This window comes from Plectropomus leopardus, chromosome 3 (assembly GCF_026936395.1).
Source record: "Plectropomus leopardus strain MGB_pleo_1.0 chromosome 3, ASM2693639v1, whole genome shotgun sequence".
NCBI classification, from domain to species: Eukaryota; Metazoa; Chordata; class Actinopteri; order Perciformes; family Serranidae; genus Plectropomus; species Plectropomus leopardus.
The window spans coordinates 24,976,204-24,994,865 of record NC_142178.1 but is presented as its reverse complement, the minus strand read 5'-3'; the positions used below and the strand labels follow the sequence as shown (position 1 = coordinate 24,994,865).

Below are 18,662 nucleotides of genomic sequence, written 5' to 3'. Positions count from 1 at the left end.
AATTGAAACTTATATTGAAAAAGAAAAGTATTTTTCCCACAACTTGATAGATTACTTGATCTTCTAGACCTAGGCTAGGTTCTGGACAAGAGACAATACAAGAGAAGAAAAACACAAAGTTCAAACTAGATTACGCTCCCATGAATATGTTAATTGCTAACATAAGATAACTTCAGTTACTATTTTCTACCTACTGGGTCAACTATTCCCAGAAGTTTGGTGAAACACTGAGAAGCTGTGACAGCACAATGTAATTGCATCCAACTCGAGGCATGTTTAACACAACTCTTTAACATTAATGTTTGACAAAACTTGACTCCGCTCCTCCAGACTGATGATGGAGGTTTTTGGTTTTTTTTTACTTCCACCCTTTATGACCGATTGTTTTTCAGGACATACAGTGGTTATTGTTTTTTCCCAATTTGATCGATTGGAACAGCCATAAACAATGCGAATCATTGGCTTTTGCATCGTGTTGTCTTTGCCTCTGTCCATCTGGACTTTGCACCGATGTATGACGTCATATGCAGGGAGCTATTAGTCATTACAAATCCCGTGAAACCACAGAACTGATGGTGATCCTAAACTAATATCCTGTACAACTGTTTCACTACCCTGTTATTTTTTCGGTGAACATAACCACATGCCACTGAAAACACCACTAAAACACAACTAGTCCCTCTCAGCCTCTCTGTATCCTCCCTTGACAGCGCACAATGGAAAGTCAACCCAGACAGCTGCTGGATGCTGGGTGGGTATTGTTCCTCCCACTTTAATTGAAACCTTTACCATGTTCAACACACAGCCACAGACCACATTTCTTGTTTGGTGAGTTAAGCAAAGCCGAGATTTAAATGAAAACCCTGTGTGTATGTGCACATATGTGTGCACCTCATCTTTGCAGCAGCAGCAGCAGCTTCAGATTTAAATTTGTCTCTGCTTAGGGTCACTGTAAAACACTGGGAGCATCTTGTCCTCTCTTCCACCCACAAGATATTATCTCATCCATGAGTTAGCTGCTGAAATGCTGTCAATTTCCTGCCAGAAATGTGCAGCCAACGTGTGGAGGAAAAGAGGCACAGCAGCTTTGCGTGTCATAAAACGAGGCCCTGGCTCCGTCAGATAGATCAGGACTTCACAATGTCCATATTGGAAACAGGTGACAAATAAAACACGCCGAATAAAGAAAGTCTTTGTAGTCAGACACAGCACGCCACAAAATACAGGGGAGCAAATACCTCATGCCAAGGCTAATTTTTGCTTGTTTGATTTTATACATTGGATTTGACTTGAAACAGAACTTTCTTGCTTTACAAAGTGGTACAAAATAAACAATGATTAATCACTCATGCATCGACTTTCAGTGCAAAACTGTTACATTGTACGAGAGGAAACTGTAGAAAAGACTTGTGCCTTCCCTCTGAAATCCCCACAGTGTCAGGCCCGTCCTCCATGTCAGTTCTGGTTTTGAGCCCAGCGGCTGGCAGTCACAGAGCCAGAGGTCCCTGTCCTTTGTGCAGCTGTGCGTCTGGGCTTTGACACGGGGCAGAGCGACCAGAGCTATGCTAATGGGAACCAAATGGGGCGTGAGTCCCCGGTGGATTACAGAAGGAGAAGAGAAGCATGTGTTTTCATGTATTCATGTGGAGACCTGGGACCCCTCTCTTTTCTTCCTTTCTTTCTTCTCCTTTTCTTAAAGTCAAACAAATGGAAGCAGCCATGTCTGTTGTTTGCACGCACCCTTAATTAATGCTCCTTGTGACTTGACAGATCTTGAGATTCATTGTCAATCTGTACATGTCTCTCAGATCTGATCAAATGTGTACAAAAACGTATTACACTGTTTAGATTTAACGCCTCTTAAAGGCATTTTAGTAATTTACTGTAAACTGCTTAGACTAACGTTGAAAAGGGCCAAATTTTGAAATTTGGAAATGAAGTGAGCAACATAAATAAACATTTAACAAATAATAGGGAACAATAAAATTCATCTGTGAACATATTTTGTTTGTGAAACATAAGTTTCAGATGTTTGGCAGTGCCTCTTAGTCTCATTACACTTTGCTTTCACCTGCTGTTACTGTAAGAAAATGTCTTAACGTAGCAATAACAAAATCTCACCAAAGTATGTGAAATGACCATGACCTCTGAACACCCAGTTACATAGTGGTAGCACCTATTGTGTTAAAATTGCATTGTGGCAGCACGTTTGGGTTTAGGCACCAAACTACCTGGTAAGGTTTAGGGAAAAAGGTTTTTTTTTGTTAAAATAACTACAGTTGTTATGTACGAGGCGGCATGTTAGAGTTAAGCCACCAAAAATTACTTTGTAAAGTATTAGGAAAAGACTGTGTTTTCGGCTAAAGTAACTACATTTGTTATGTACTGGGAGGCACATTGTGGTTAAGGCATCAACCTGGTTAGTTTTAGAAAAAAAATGTGTTTTTTTGTTAAATAACTACATTTGTTATGTAAAGAAAGACAAAGTTGGGTTTAGGCACCAAAACTACATGGTTAAGTTGATAAATTTGTACTGTGTATTTGTTCTGACCTGCCGAGGGACTGCAGATGTGAATTAGCTCTAAACCGTGCATGGTCCCTTCTAAATATAGAGGCGGCATAGTCAGTTGAAGGCACCAAAACTACATGGTTAGTTTTAGAAAAAAATAACTAAATTTGTTATGTTTGGCATTTGTAAAGTGACGAAATTACTTGACAGAACTATGCAAAAGACTTAAGTAAGTTAAGTTAAAAGAGGTCAGCATTGGCTTTTCACTTTCGGCTTTTGGTTTCAGTCTGGTGTTTGCTGATCGATCCACTCCTCCACCCTTCTCTCTACACAGACTCTCTAGCTCTTTTTACCACCTATGGTATTGTAACATTAACCACCGCCCACATCATGAAACCAGGGAATATGTTTGTCCACCATGACTAAGGATCCTTTTTTAATTTCAATTGGTAGTATTTACGAGCCTGCGCTTAACTATAGTGTAGTCATTTCATGGATTTCTGCGAAACCAGGTTGCACAGAAAAAAAGGGTTATAACTTCGAACCTGCAAGACCCATCAGTGCAGAAGTGACAGAAAATAACAAGCCTGATTTAAATGTAATCAGATAACTGTAGGGATTAAGTCACAGCTGGCATGACTCCCTGTTTCTGATGTTTCCACTCCTTTGTGATGCCATCTTACATCGCAAATCCTTTCTTGAACACATGCAGAATTTGGTATTATTGCCTGCTAGCATCATTGATCAGAATCACTTATCAGTAACATAAATCTGAAGTTCATAACTGGACAATCTAAACAACTGAGCAGTGAGTGATGATATCTGTCATCATGCTGTCGTTCTAGATGACGTCCAGTTTCAACTTTGACCAGAGCTCTGATCCTCTAGTTTTATGTTTGTCAGCTGTCAGATATGACTCACGCTCTGCACTCCACACACACAGACACAACACCCATGTTATTACTCCACAATCAAACAAGCAGCATTTCTCACATCCAACATTCCTGCTTCGTCTGTGTGGTTTTAACACAGTCACAGAGAGTAAGTCTCTGCATCGCGAGCACCACCCCGAAAAATTTTCAAATCAGATCAATGACGAAACTCAGTCTGACTCACTCAAATGATAAATAGCCGTGCATGTACTTCAGGACAGTACTGCTTGTTTATGAAGTGAACGGAAAAAGGACCCAGCTGGCTTTGATATTGTGAAACAGAGACGGAGAGACAGTGTAATATCACAATACTGGAACAGAAACACAACCCTGTGATCTCCCTATCATATGCCATGCTCTCAGTCAGTGCAGTCTGTATAGATGGAGAGCTGTACCGCACTGTTAACACTGGACTACACTGTCAGTTCAAATACCTAAGCATCAAGGGAGCAGCAGTTTCTCCCATCTTTTGTGTAGACAGCAGGTCCAGGCAGAGGCCCCCAGTCCAGGCCCCTGGCCCCTCTCAGCTCTCCTCAAAGCATTTCCCCAGCCAGAGATCAAACCATCTGCCCAGTGACAGACCTCTGGGTCCACAGACACAAGGCCAGGTTCAAAGAAGGGTGCTAGGGGAGGCAGGGAGGGAGAGAAAGAGAGGGAACGAAAGGAAGGTTGGCGGAAAGGAAGAGAAGCGTGATAGCAAGGGAGCAGCGGGGTGGGTTTGAGGGTGGGGAGTCAGGCAAGCTGGTGTATTGGAAAAGTGGGGAAAAGGTGTTGCAGCAAAGGTGGAAGAGGCAGAGGAAAGCTGATGAGGGGAGGTAGGAAGGTCGAGAAAATCTTGTGCAAAAGATGTCAGGCTGGATCAAAATTTCTCCTGTATGATGCAATTTTTGGTACAAATTTATATATGCATTTTGTATGAAATACAGAAATATAACACTGTGTAAGTGTTACAGTTGAATGACAAAGCTCAATTAAATATACTGGTGTGATCAAGCAACACAATCTCACTCCCAAATGGTCGAATACCAACACTTGATGAGGGTCCCTAGACGTCAAAATATGAGGTACCCCTCCTGTGTCAGTTTAGGACACCCAATTCACATGGCGTGTAAATTTACACTCATTACAGGTATTGTGTCTTTCAACATAAATGAATTAAATAAAATCAGAATTTACAGTTTCTGCTTGGTAAATGCATAAAGTGCCTTGAAAAAAAAGGTACAATACCACTGAAAAACTGAAAGTTTTCCTTCCTTAGGTTTAGGTAACAAAAGAACAGGGATGGTTTTAGAAAAAAAAATTATAGTTTGGCTTAAAATAACTACAGTTATTGCCGAAGTAATGTAACGTCACGTCCTGTGACGAACATCACTAGCATAGTATGTTACACATACTCGCACTCTGTGTCGTCATTAAAATTACTCGCATGACTTTTAGTTTTACCTGAAGCACAATCAGTGGGCTCCTGGGTGAAAGTTCAAAGTTTGTTTGACCCATCCACCTCAACTCCAGCCTGCCGCCCAGTGCATGCCATACTGGCACAACGGATGCCTCTGTGCGTCATTGTCTGATGCCGAGGACCGCTGACCAAGCATCAAATTTGAGGAGTTGGGAGTGAGACCCGGGTGAACCAATATATCATTATATCAGTGTCAACACATACGTCGCTTAGTAAATTACAGATACAGATTACAGTACAGAAATTTAAAAAAATATGTTTGAGATTTATAGTTCATTTACCAGAGAGGACTTAAAGTTTATATTAAACTAAAATGGCCTGCTTAGTACATTTGCTGCTCATAAGATCCTGTTTTTTTCTTTGTTCAGCCAAAAAGTCTAAAAACCAAAAAATCTGAATTAATGGGAATATATAAAACAAAGAGAATCCTCATACTAGAGAAGCTGAAACCAGCAAAGGCTTATCTTTGGCTTGATAAACGACTTTAAGATTAATCAATAATCCAAATTGACATTTAATTCTGTGTTGGTGGACTAATTGCTCTTGAGATTAAATAAAATAAAACGCCAGAGATCACTCTGCAAGTTGTTACGCTTTGTATTGTTCAGAGACATGCTTCCTTATCACTGGCTATTGTGTGGACAGGAAAGGAAAGAAAATAAAACAGGCCGTTGTCGTCAATATACACCAGATCTGCACTGACCTTCAGCCTATCAGAGGGAGCGACTTGCGCCAGATAAGGACAACTCCCTGTCAGACTTGACACCTGCACTCGCTGGCCCACTGATCGCCCCTGCCGAATGCAAATATCACAGTGAGAGCACAACACGCCAGGTTTCTGCCTGCATGGAGACTTGAGGGAGTGACATGACCACACAGTGCGACTAGACACATGTTTGAAGAGAGGAGGAGAGAGAGAGGAGAGAGGGGACAGAAGAAATGGGAGGAGTGGTGGAAGGTGTCGGGTTGGTGGAAATCGACAGGGGGGAAGGAAGATGACCAAAATTCTCTGCTCTTTACTCCTCTCCCCATCTACACCCTAACACAAACAGAAAGTATTAGTCAGAGCCCAAACATACTGCCGAGCCTTCTCTGCGAGGGGACATCTCCATGGCAGTCATTGGTTGGCATGGGCGACGGTACATACACTCATACACACACACACACACACACACACACACAGACACACTGCAGGCTTGACAGCAGCATGACGACAGGAGGCCAGCACTGCTGAGACTCCCCCAAATTGACATTTAGTCATCACACTAGTCTACAGGGTGGGACTCTACCTCCTGAACTACACACGTACAAGCGCCCACACACTCTCCCACATTCCCTCTCATGCAAACATGTGCGCACACACACACAAACACCCACACTCCGTGAATTCCCCTACTCAAACTCGCTCGCAGCCAGAGAAATCTTGGAAGAGTTCCTAGATGTAATCTCGCCAATAGTTCTTTATTTTCTTTGACCATTTTTAATGTAAAAACGGCCGCACTAATTGTGTGTAAGCAATCTCCAAATTATGTATATGTGTTTTTTCTACTAAACCGAGCACTACTGTAGACGTATTGGCTGGTTTTCAAGACACACGACCGGGCAATAATATTTGTTTCTTTCCTCAGAGTTTTGTTCAAACAGTGTGTCAGCATGGCGGTTTACTTGTAAACACCTGGGTCTGCACACCCAACAGCTGTGGAAATACAAAACTATGCATAAGCCATGCTGAAGCAGGGATAATTGCTCTATTCAGATTATTTGCAACCAAATGCTACATCCACTGACATTATAAAATATCACCAAAAGCGGCAGAGGAACAAGAAGAAAGAAAAATCAATGCCCAGATTGTTATTTACAGATTTGTGCATTCATTTACCTCAGCCAGCATAGTGAGAAGACCGCTCTTGATTTCGTAGTTCCCGCTTTTAGATACAACACTCCAAGAAAAAAGCTGCAACTTTTATTAGAATATACAGTCTCTGTCGGTCTAATGACAAAAAAAGGACACAAGACAGAGATACAGGCAGAGAGGGAAGGGAAAGGAAAATAGTCTTTAACCAGTGGCTACATTACTGAAATGACAAGTGTGTCACTCCCAAAGCCACACAATGAGGGAGAGAAGTGAGGAGTGTCTTTAGAGGACTCCAAGTGTGTGTGTGTGTGTGTGTCTGTGTGTCTGTGTGTCTGTGTGGTGGGACAAAGAGAGAGGGAGGGAGACGGCAAACCAAAGGAAAGTCCATCTGGGTGTTTTAAGTCTTTATCAGTCTTACAAAGTTCACAGATAGAGGGGCTGAAGTGGAGGCTAGACGCTGATCCAGAGTCACAGGTCACAAAGAAGACACACAGCAGCTCAAATAGGTGGGAGGGAGGGAAGAAAAGAAACAAAGCAAAAGAAAGAACTGCGTGAGGAAAACAGTGCCAAGCCTTGGTGATTGCCATTCTGCAATCGACCCTGACCAAATTGCAAATTCCCTCTCAGGACCCCTCTAAGTCCGCTTCATTTGGCTAAAGCTGGAATCCTTATTCCTGCAATTATAAAGCTATTGACTAATTCGACATATGTTAGCGTGTCTTCCAGCACTTGAGTGCTGGTGTGCCATTGAGTCATTAACTTTGACAAATTGTGACAGACTTTTTTATTGCCACCCAATCATGAGAAACAAGACTGTGGCAGAGGAGTTAATGAGTGGCATGTTTCTCCTCTTCCTTCTCCACCCTCCCCACCTTCTCGCTCCCCTCCACTTAGATTCCTGCACCCCCAAATCCCCCTCACCCCTCCATATTTATAATTTTACCACATCCTAACAATAACACGGCCGGTACTCAGCACAAAACACGCGGGCCCTGGCCTAATGAATCTCATGCCTTTACCGCGGTAAAATGGCCAGTAAGTATTACCAGCTGCGACACTCTCCCTCACTCTCCCTCTTTCTCTCCCTCCTTGGCAGTGGCATTGAGCTTGGGAGCGCAGGGGTGGGTGGGTGGATTCGGTGGGGGACCAGGCAGACACATCTGAGTGCAGCTGGACCAGGGAGAGAGAGGGAGGGGGGGGGGGAGAAAGACCGCAAGTCTCCGTGTTTCCAGCTGCCTTTCTCAGGGGCTCGGTTTTCTCTCCCTCCTTTCGGGTTTTTTCGCAAGGCCTTTCTGGTCCCAGCTTACTTGAAAAATCACAAACACACGCACACACACACATAGACACACGCACGCCCTGATCCACCTCCCCTCCATCCCTCACATTCGGCCATCTTTGTTTGGACAGGGCTCAGGAGTTCCAGAAAAGCTCTCTCAGATGTGCTGAAGTAAGGGAAAAACAAAACAAACTGGCCCTCACACACACACACACACACACACACACACACACACACACACACACACACACACACTCGCACACACACAATTTATATGAACGCGCAGACACCAACAAAGTACTTGTGCTCGCACATAACACTGTGTAGGAAGAGAGGTTCACACACACACACACACACACACACACACACACACACGCACACACATGAACAATTTCACATGTGTGAAAGCCAGAATACTTCAACCAGAGAACAAATTTGCAAAGACGTGAAAAAAAAGTGGCATACATTTTTCTTCATGGAGGTAGGCAGCCTACTATTGAAGGCATGCATTCTTTTACACATCTGTGTGTGTGTGTGTGTGTGTGTGTATGTGTGTGTGTGTGTTTAAGTGTGTATGTGTGTATCCCAATCCAGGATCACAGCACCAGGGCAGGCCTGAAGCATACCTCGACATGTGTTACCTCTTTGTAATATTGACTTTGTTATAGCTATACGAGTGGGAGAGTAGAGCCAAGAGCCTGGGCCTTGCAGTGGTGGGGCCCCTTAGCTTGCTAGAAAACAAATACCCGAACGAGCCGTGAAAATAGAAAACACAGTACCACAATAGCAATCTATAAAAACAGATTCAAATAAACCATGAAACGTCCCTCTCTCCCGCCTCTGACCTTTTACATTTTCACTCTCTAAATTAAGAATATTATTTGTCTGATTCCATTTTCTGCAGCGTGTTGCTTACAAAGCCGTGGGATTTGGCAACTGAGTTAGTCTTGGCCTGGCTTCTCGTCTGAGCATGTGTACTGGGCCCACTGTAAAAGTCAAAAATCCTCTTTCTCTAAAGCCTCGACTTACTGTATAATTTCATTTGAATAGCAAACTGCCTCTAGGCTCATGCAAACATGCTGTCAAGTTATCCAAATCTTTTATTTTTCCAATTAAATAATTAACAATAATCACAGCAACATGGCACTTAGTCAATAGATACAAAAAAATAAAAATAAATATGCCTCTAAATTTCCAGTGAAAAAATAATGAGGATACATGCAAGAAAACCTCAGATTTCAGATGACACAAATAAAACCGAGATAAAGGAAAAATCACATATGCTGTTTATTTGATTGCTTTGCAGAAATAAAAGATTGATTATCATTTTCTTGTTCCTGGGAGTGTGAATCCCATCTCGTCTCTTTCCCCCAGTGATGACTTTGCTTATATATTTGAATAATGAAGGCAAGTCATTTGAATATTCCCTCTGTATTAAAAAAATGATGTTTTTACACGATGCAGCAATATTAACCATGTTAATTGGGCTCTTTGGACTTTCCCAATAGAAAGGCTAAATTAATTACTTATGTCGACAAAATGTCAGACACGCCGATCTAATAACTACAACTGTTTCAAACGGTGTTGTTTTTTGTCTTTGTGTGTGCGTGTGTGTGTGTGTGTGTGTGTGTGTGTGTGTGTGTGTGTGTGTGTGTGTGTGTGTGTGTGTGTGTCTGAAAAACACTGAGCGTCCACTAGCTCGAGTTAGATCTAATGAACAAGATGGGAACAAAATGCTTTGACATCCTCTCCATGTTTCATGGGTGGCTCTTGAGAGCCCTTCTCCGATATTCATCCCCCCTTCTCATACTAATCAGCCACTACAGTATTGACTGTTTGTGCTTGCAAAGTGACTCGTGTTGGTGTGCGTCTGTGCTGTACAAACACACACACACAGACACACATAGTTTTTTAATGCTCAAACGTGCCAATCCACATTTTGAAATTAAACTTATAAGAGAAAGTAAATTATTTGCAGGACGTTATGCGTGTGTGTGTGTTTGTGTGATGTGTTCATTAATGTGTACCCACTACCACCATCGGGGGCTTTGAAGTTCCACTTTTTTTTTTTTTAGCTTTTGGCTGTTTTTCAGTCTTGAAGAAAAACTGTATCAGCGCATTTTCCTCAAGTACGAATAAACATTACACTTTGGGAGATAAGGCGATGGGGAGACATTATGAGTATCTGTGAGAGTCAGACGATCATATGATGTGTGTGTCTGTGTGTGTGTATGTGCACACATGCATTAGTGCGCACACGTGTGCGAGAGTGCGCAACTAGCGAGAGCTAACAGAAAAGGCCTGCTGATGCCATGTTTCAGACGACCCCTTGAAGTGGAAATGAGCTTCCTCGGTCTTATAACTAGTCCGTTCTCACAAAGTCAGCAAACTCTGCCACCCCTCCAAAGAAATGCAGACCCCCCCCCCTCCAACCTCCCCACACGCTCTGTGGTCAGCATGCAGGATGAATTCACCACAGAGACCGAAGAAACGGACACAGGTCCACCTTATTTCATCTGCTTTTGTTCTTGTTCTATCAGGATGAAAGAGGTTCAGTGTCTGCACGTGGCTTTTGTCCTGACTTTCAAAGCAATGCAGCTCACAATGTCAACTACTGCAGGTTAGAGTAAGAAAAGCAAAAACATCATGTTACAGTGTATAAGTCAGTACCCAGTTTCCTTTAGATGCATATACATGTTTTCCAGCTTCATTGCCTGCAGTATCTTTGAATAGAGGGACCATTTTTAGTTGGCACAAATCTGCAGCATTATTACTGTCTCAAGAAACAACTGCAATCAATGTTTTTTTTTTCAATACTGGTAGGAATTAAAATATTTTTATGCTAGAATTTATAATAACAAAATTATTTCTGATTCCCAACCAAATATGGGAGAATTGAAAATGAGATCCTCTAGAAATTATTACCATGTCTGACTGACAGTAAAAAAAATCCGAAAAGATTCAACAAATTCAACAGAAACAAATGTTCAGAAACTGTTACCAGTAAATGTTTGGTATTTTTAATTGATTGAATACCTAAATTGAGATGAATTAATTTTCTACTGATTGACTATTGACAATTGAAAATTCCATCAGTGTTTGCAATCAAATTCCCTGAACAGATTCCTTTAGACTCACTGGGTCATTAGTTGTTCCTAGTTAATCCAAGCTTAAGAAATGATGTACTGTTTATGATCTTTTCCTTTTTTTAATGAAAGACGAGCTCCGTTTGGAAATATTTTTATGACCCTGTGTTTATGACCGTGTCTGTACGGTATATGTATATTTTGTACATCATCTACTATTACTATTATTGTTATGCTGTTTGTATGCATGCGTCTGATGGAGTGTGCATGCACGCACGCTGCTGTTTGAACCTGTGCGAGCACCTGAGGGTCCATCCCTAGCCGTCCTCGGAGCGGGGAGCGACAGCTGTACAGTGATGCTGTAGCGATAGGCATCATCGGCTTGCTAGAGACTAATTGGTCCACAGCGCTCCTCTGAGTGGCCTCGCTAATTAATTAGAAAGGCAGTGAAGCTGAAATTTTTAATCAGGACACCAGACTCTCCAGCAAGCAGGAAAAAAAGACACATCACCCCATCATTCCATGTAATCCACCTGACACTGATCTCCCATGTTGTCATGTGAAATGTGTTGTGTGTTTAGGTATTCATGTGATCTGGCCAGGGAATAAGAAATACATTTATTACAGGGTTTGTTGGATCATTTTAATTCTAATACAGTATGCATGACTTATATTTGGTTTGGACCCGAGAGGACGATGTTAAGGTGGTCTTTTCCTCTTGTGTAGCACATGTACGTATCATGATTTCCAGTGATGTAAATTATTTACTGACTGGTTCTTATTTGTAGGGGAAAGATGCAGATCATGTGCTTAAGCATGTGGTAACAAAAAATGATACTACTGCTGATCTAAACTACGAACAGAAGCGTGTTTTTTCACACATGAATTGACACATGCGACGATCTCTATTCTATTTTTTTTTCCCCATTTGTTTTTGTGTTTTATAATTCATAATAATGTAATTTTCTCCTTATCTGTACTTAAGAAATTAAAAGCAGTCACTCAAACCAACACTTTCCATCATACTGTAAAAAAAAGTGGAAATCACATGCTTGTTAGAAAAGATCCCCTGGTTTTGTATTTCTTTCTGAAAAAAAGGGGGAAAAATGAATCTAAGGAGCAGTGCTTTTGCCCCATTTTTGGGGGGCACATTTGTGTCCCGAAGCTGCACACAGCGCACCACAATAATTTGTGGTGAAGGGCCAGAGTCTGGGAGGAATCAGCCAGAGACCAAAAGACAAGAGGCATACTAAAACGAAATCTACGCCGGTCAGCCACTTCACACAAAATACAAGGGAAACAACATGTGTTATCATCACACCACTGGGTAAACTACCAGCACTGACTCAAGTTACAGTAACAGGAAAGTGTTTGGACATGAAACAGGAAATTCTCATCCAACACACTGATAACTGTGGTAGAGTGAGAATGAAATGAGTTTTGCGTCAAAAGGGAAAGTTTCTAAAATGCACACACACACACACACACACACACACACACACACACCTTTACTTCACATGGTGACATTGTGTGGCGTCCTAATCTTTTGTGGCCGTCCTGGCTTTGCTAATCAGTCAGACGCTCTTATCAGCCTGTTGCTTTGGCCAAAATAAACACACGCCGCCTTTTTATTGCTTTGTTTTCACAGGTCATTAGGGGAAGGAGAGAGGACGCATTGATTAGTTTTCCAGACCACTGGATTATTGTTGTGTTATGACTATCATCATTAAGTTTCATTAAGGCTGTGGTTGTTTCTTGTTTCCAGAAAATGAAGACGTTGCAGGAAAAGGCGAGTTGGTTGGAGAGCAGACGGCACGCCACACTCATCTGGAAGGTAAGGAAAGTCACAGCACATGTGTGTGTTTGAGGCAGTGAGCTGTCAGTTATCTGCCCTAGTTTTAAGATAAGACCCTTAAAGAGACTGGATTTAAAACAAGCACTCAGTCTTCAGCAATCATATTTTTCAGGCTGCTATAAAACACAAAGCTTCTGTTGTACATTCCTCATTTATTTGCAGTGCATTAAAGAAAACTTAATGAAGCAGCATCAATCCTTATCCAGCTTTTGCTCTGCAGCTACACATATGCTCCCAAAGCAAGAAGGAACTGGCTCTGTCGCCAGACTAATTAGCATGTGTTAGCTAGTTAGTGAGAGGGCGGCCCTCTGTGATGTGTACTGAAGTGGAGTAAAACGCCGGGGCAAGGACTGTACTAATGGCCCACTTCCTCCCCACGGGGACCCTCCCTGCAGCTCCGCACGTGCTGGCATCAGAGCAGCCGCGGGCACCCACTGGGCCGCCATGGCGCCGGGGGCAGAGGTGGGCACACAGGAAAGAACCCTTGCTCGGGCCATTTTCATGCAGCACTGAGCTCTGTGGGTTTGTTGCTCTGCGATGTAACAGCAGGTGACAGTGACACTCGCTAGCACACTTGTGCACACGGGCAAACTGAGAGTGACGCGCAGGCTAACAGATTCATCAGCCTATGAAATAGTTCAGACAGCTGGGGCCGCGGCACTAGCTAGCTGCCTGGCATTGGCGGATGCATTATTTACAGGAGGAGCTGGAGCATTAGCGAGCTCTTTGGCACTCGGTTAGCAGGCGTAGGTGGTGAGCACCGATGGCAAGTGAGTGTATCTCTGTCAGTGTGAGTAAACAAACAGTGGGGACATGGTGTGACAGAGCAAACGGCGTGCCACACAGACACACACAGACACATGCAAACTCATCAGGGAGCCCGGGGAGAGCAGGAGGAAAGAGGAGGGGTGGGTGGCATCCATATTTATAGGGCCTTTCTAGCATTTGTCCCCAGGCCAAATGCTGTGACTACACTCAGCTAATGTCAGAACAGCACTTAACCAGGCATTTCCAGTATGTCATGGGCAGTGGGGAATACGTGGGATAGATTCAAGACCAGGGCAAAAAAAAAAAAAGAACACAGACACAAACAAGGATGGAAATGAAAAGAAATGCAGTTATGTGTTTGCTGAGATGATTATGCTCTCAAACACCTATCTCGTAGTCTCTCTATATGCTGCTTCTGAATCATTGTGAAGGCGACACATTCTCACTCCCAAGTTGTTTAATAACAACATTTGGTCAGCGGACCGTCATGTCAAACTATGACGTCCCAGGTACCCCTCCAACGTCGGTTTTAGACGCTCAGGGACAGCATGTCAATGTATCTTTCTTGTCAAATGCATACCGTCTCTTTTAAAAACACACTAACAACAGTGGTAAAAATCTTTTTATGTTTCATAGCTAGCTCTAGGCAACAATAGTAGGTTTAGTAATTTAGGTTTGGAAAAAAACATCATTGTTTTCGAATAAGTTCATTTGTTAATAATGTAATATAACATCACATGACATGTGGGTCACCAGCATATTATGCTTCACATATTAGTACACTACTTGTTTTTAAAATAACTTGACAGATTTTATTTCACACAAGGAGCGAATAGCGGTCTCCTGGTCGGAAGTCTGTTTTTTTGTTTGACCCATCTGCCTCCCCTCCCACCCTCCCTTTCTGGACTTTCTCGCTAATTTTACTACTGTACTTGCTCAGAGCATCAAAAAATGCTGCTTCCTGAGGAGTCTCATACTGCCACTAAACGGGTCCTCTTTGCGTCAGTATCTGATGCTGAAGGCAACTGACCAAACACTGATATTTGACGTGTTGCCGACAATACTCTCAAACATGTGGCAATCTCTTTTTTTCCTGTCCTCCCTTTTTATTTTGCGTTTTTATAATTCCCCCCCACACTGTTAAAGTAAATATTATTTTTCCTTCTTTACCAATAAACTTAAATAAACCTTAAAAAAATGCTAATTTTCACAACCAATAAGATGGAACAGACATATTTTTCTTGCTATAAAAACAGTTTTGAGCTCTAGTCCTAAATGATCTTCTTCATCCTGGATTAGTATCTTTAACTTCAGCTCAACCTGGCGTTGTCCTAGTTTGGGATTTTGCTGGCAGTATGTGTTTTCGCGTGACTTACAAACTCTCAGGTGGACGTTGCTGTGTATATCGGTATTTGCACTCAACACTATATTTGATATTTGCTGTGAACACACTAAATGTCATGTTGAAATGAGCATAATGAAGCCCTTTCTGAGCCAAGCACAGAGAGAAAAAGAGTAGCCATTAAACAGTTAATATATCTAACCTTCATGCTCCCTCGTTTTATCATACCTGTTGACACCAGCAAGAGTGTTGTCCCGTTTTTTCCCCTGCTGGATTTATGAGAGGTGAAAGTGACATATTGACTCTTTGCTGGCATGTCATTACTCGCAAACTCATCTGGAATGCAAGGAATGGCCCGCTTCGCTTTGGTCACCTGTCCCCAAGTTTATCATGTGTCAGTCAGGGGCATTCGCTTGGCATCACGCCCTCTGGCACCGAGGGAGGCCGAGGGGCCCGCAGGCCTCGCTGGCATGTCCCTTTTCACCACAGACACAAACGGCGTGATACCCCCAAAGAGAGCTGACTAAGTGGGTAAAGTAGCTCGTTTTAGCACAATCTGTCATTATCTCAAGTGGCACGTAATCGTTTTGTGTAGCGAGATCCATTATGCATCCACTGAGAGCAGGGGGCTAATTGTGGAGGCTTACATTTATGTTTGTTTGCTGACAGTTGTCCCACCATATTTTTGGGGAGCTGCAATAAATGTTTGTGTTTCTGTGTTTTGAAATGGTCGGAGTGCTCGCGGTGATGTGGTGAAAGCCACAAGGTTCCTTTTGTGCTCCCAGAGGAAACTGAAAATCAGCATGATGCAAAAGATTAAGATGTTAACCACTGCCCCAGTCATTTTTAACACTGTACACTACGATGCATAAAGAAAAGACTACTTCTGATAGAAAAGTTAAATAATAACTGTGTATGTTTTTATTTATACACTCTCCCAAAAAGCATGAAGTTGTACTTTTTAGAAATTGTGTTCTCGGGGGCATGTAGAGGTGAATATCGACAACACAGAGAGAGAAAGTCAAGAGGACAGATGAAACAGATTCATTAAGTTTGTGCAGCATGTGCATGTGTGTGTGTGTGTGTGTGTGTGTGTGTGTGTGTGTGTGTGTGTGTGTGTGTGTGTGTGTGTGTGCGCACGCACAGACCAAAGGAAAGTATATGTTGTTAATCTTGATCAAAGGTTCTTTCTGTCTTTCGGTGAGTAAAGATAATACTGGTAAAGCCCTTGGATTTAACACAGTGAGATAATGAAAGCAAGTGTAATTAGCAATTAGATTTGACCAAATTAAGGCAGACTAACGGAGGCAAAAATCGGCATCAAGGCTACTAAACAGTATTATGGCCAAAGGTGTGCTTAGTGTGTGTTTTTCCCCTTGAAGATATGTTGAAATAAGAGGATTGTGAGCAGACAAAAATAGGCAGAGGATGAGGAAGGTTGCTTGGTCTTATCTTTGAATGAAACAATAATTCTTTTTTTTGTCTAATGACACCTTTTCTACTGCTTATGGATATTTTTTTTAATCACAACTATTTCCCTAGTTTTGTTTTACGCATACACAAGGCATCCATTGACAAAGCTTTAACCATATTTACAGACGACTGTGTTTCCCAGGCTTGGCAATTGAGGTGAGCGAGCCACTTAAACCCCCTTGCACACATATTATTAGCATTACCATATCTGGGCCTAACTGCAGCTGAGGGGAATAATGTGTGTCAGGAGAGTGTAAAATTAGAACCAAAACCAACACTGCTCTTTAAATCCACTTCCAAAGTCCCCCACTTCCTTACTTATAGCCGAGCTTACAATGTCAAACACTAATAAGCCAGCTAATTCAATTAGGACTCCACTTCTTTGAGATCCCCGAAAAAAGAGACTTTGTGAACAGCTCTCCCTCACAACTCCACACAGAACTCTTCATCATGGAAAAAAAGTGGCCTTTATTCATAAGCTATAAGAGAGGGAACTTGCTCCAGAGCTTGTTAGCAAAACACCCTGATCTGAGGCGAGAGATGTGTGACTAAAGCCGGGTCTCTTAAGTGTCTGTCACCCTGATCTAACCCGCGGAGAGCTCTTTGTAGGCTGTGTTTTCTCTGTCTGTCTCTCCGCGCTGCGCTCCGGAGTGACTGGGGATGAGCCCCGCCGTGTTGCTGCAGGTGACAGCGAGCCCTTTTTGTTGTCAATTCCTGATGGAGCTTCTACATGAAAAACATTTCACTTCACTGCTGCCGCTGCCTTCTTTCTCTTCCTTCCTCTCCGTCTCTCTCTCTCTCTCTAGACGTCAAAGGCTACAACCACAGCAGTGATACAGAGGCAGAAGGAGTCAACCCCCCCCCCACTTTTCCTTTTGTCAGCCTTTTTCTCACACTGTTTCCTCCCTCCCGCTCGTCTCTTCTATCGTCTCCTTTTCTGACCAGCCTTTTCTTTTCTCTGCTCCTCTAACCCACCCCTCCTTCCCCTTCCTACCCTTCTTCCCTCCCCTCCCTCTGGTTTATAGATCTGAGTTGGGTCTCAGGAGGAAAATACAAGTCAAGCCATTGTCATTTCAAACAGCGTGATAACCAGACACTGGGCTGCCCACTGACAACTCAGGGGAACTGGCCCTGGCTTTGACTGTTAGCTCCCCCCTCTATCTCTCTCTCACTTCCTGCTCCTTCTTTTTTTTCCTGAAAGCTCACTCTCTTTCCTCTTTTTCTTCCTCTCTTCCTTACCTCCTCTCTCCTACTTCCTCCACCTCCTCCTCCTCCCCCACCCTTCTCCCCCAACAGGAGGCTCAGTGGCTCATTGTTTGTTGCTTGCTGCTGCTGTGTCTTGCATCTGTTCCTCTCTCCTCTCCTCTCTGTGCCGTGGGGGGCCGGGGGGAATAGTTGTCTTAGTGTGTGTACCAAGGTCAGTGCTCTCCACATGACAGTTCTCTGCCTCTCGACAAGGCGGGAAATCAATACTTTCGGACTTGTGGCGCTGCCCTCGGTGTAACAACAACACTGCCCAGCGCAGAGCGCGGCTCAGGCACCTGACACATCCCCAGCCGCCCCCCCAGGCCCTCGCCAGGGAGCCCCTTCCACTCTCATTCTGACCCCTTCATATTTCCACCAAGGCCCTCTGTTTCACGTTACTACACCTTTTCTCTCTACATTTTTTTTTCTCTTCAGGGCCTCCAACCTGCTGTACATCAGATTCCCTGTTTTTTATATTATGCAATACTTGTTTCTATCATGCCTCTGGATGAAACTGTGCCTTTTGTAACTGTTGCTGCTGTGTCTCTGAGAGGGATGAGGGTGTCTGTTCAGAGGGTGTGATTTATGCAGAGATCAGATAGTTCATCATAAGGAGCTGTTAAATGAGAGACATGCTAATTACAGAGCAGCAGAGGATACAGTGACATGCTCAGACCGGACCTACAAAGATCAGGTGGTGGAGGAAAGCAGTGTGCAGGTAGTTGACTGGACCAAATACAGGAGCGGGTATGGAGTGCCCCAGGGATGATGTTTTTCTGTAGGCTGGTGCAGAAGTTAGTTCCGCCTTGGTTCCCACATTTTGGATTATTACAGAAAATAAGCTTTGTGGCAAAAAAAAGGA

At 43.1% G+C, this 18,662-nt stretch overlaps 1 protein-coding gene and 1 long non-coding RNA gene across 5 annotated transcripts in view; one reads left to right on the top strand and one right to left on the bottom strand.

The window, feature by feature from the left end:
* Positions 1 to 18,662, bottom strand: part of bnc2 (basonuclin zinc finger protein 2) — a 189,125-nt gene that overhangs the window by 54,069 nt on the left and 116,394 nt on the right. The window lies entirely within an intron of this gene.
* The window catches only part of LOC148189997 (uncharacterized), a 102,825-nt gene that overhangs the window by 68,759 nt on the left and 15,404 nt on the right, over positions 1 to 18,662 (top strand). Inside the window, exon 2 of the long non-coding RNA XR_015776275.1 lies at positions 12,883 to 12,951. This is a non-coding gene — a long non-coding RNA (uncharacterized LOC148189997). The remainder of the gene's footprint in view (positions 1 to 12,882; positions 12,952 to 18,662) is intronic.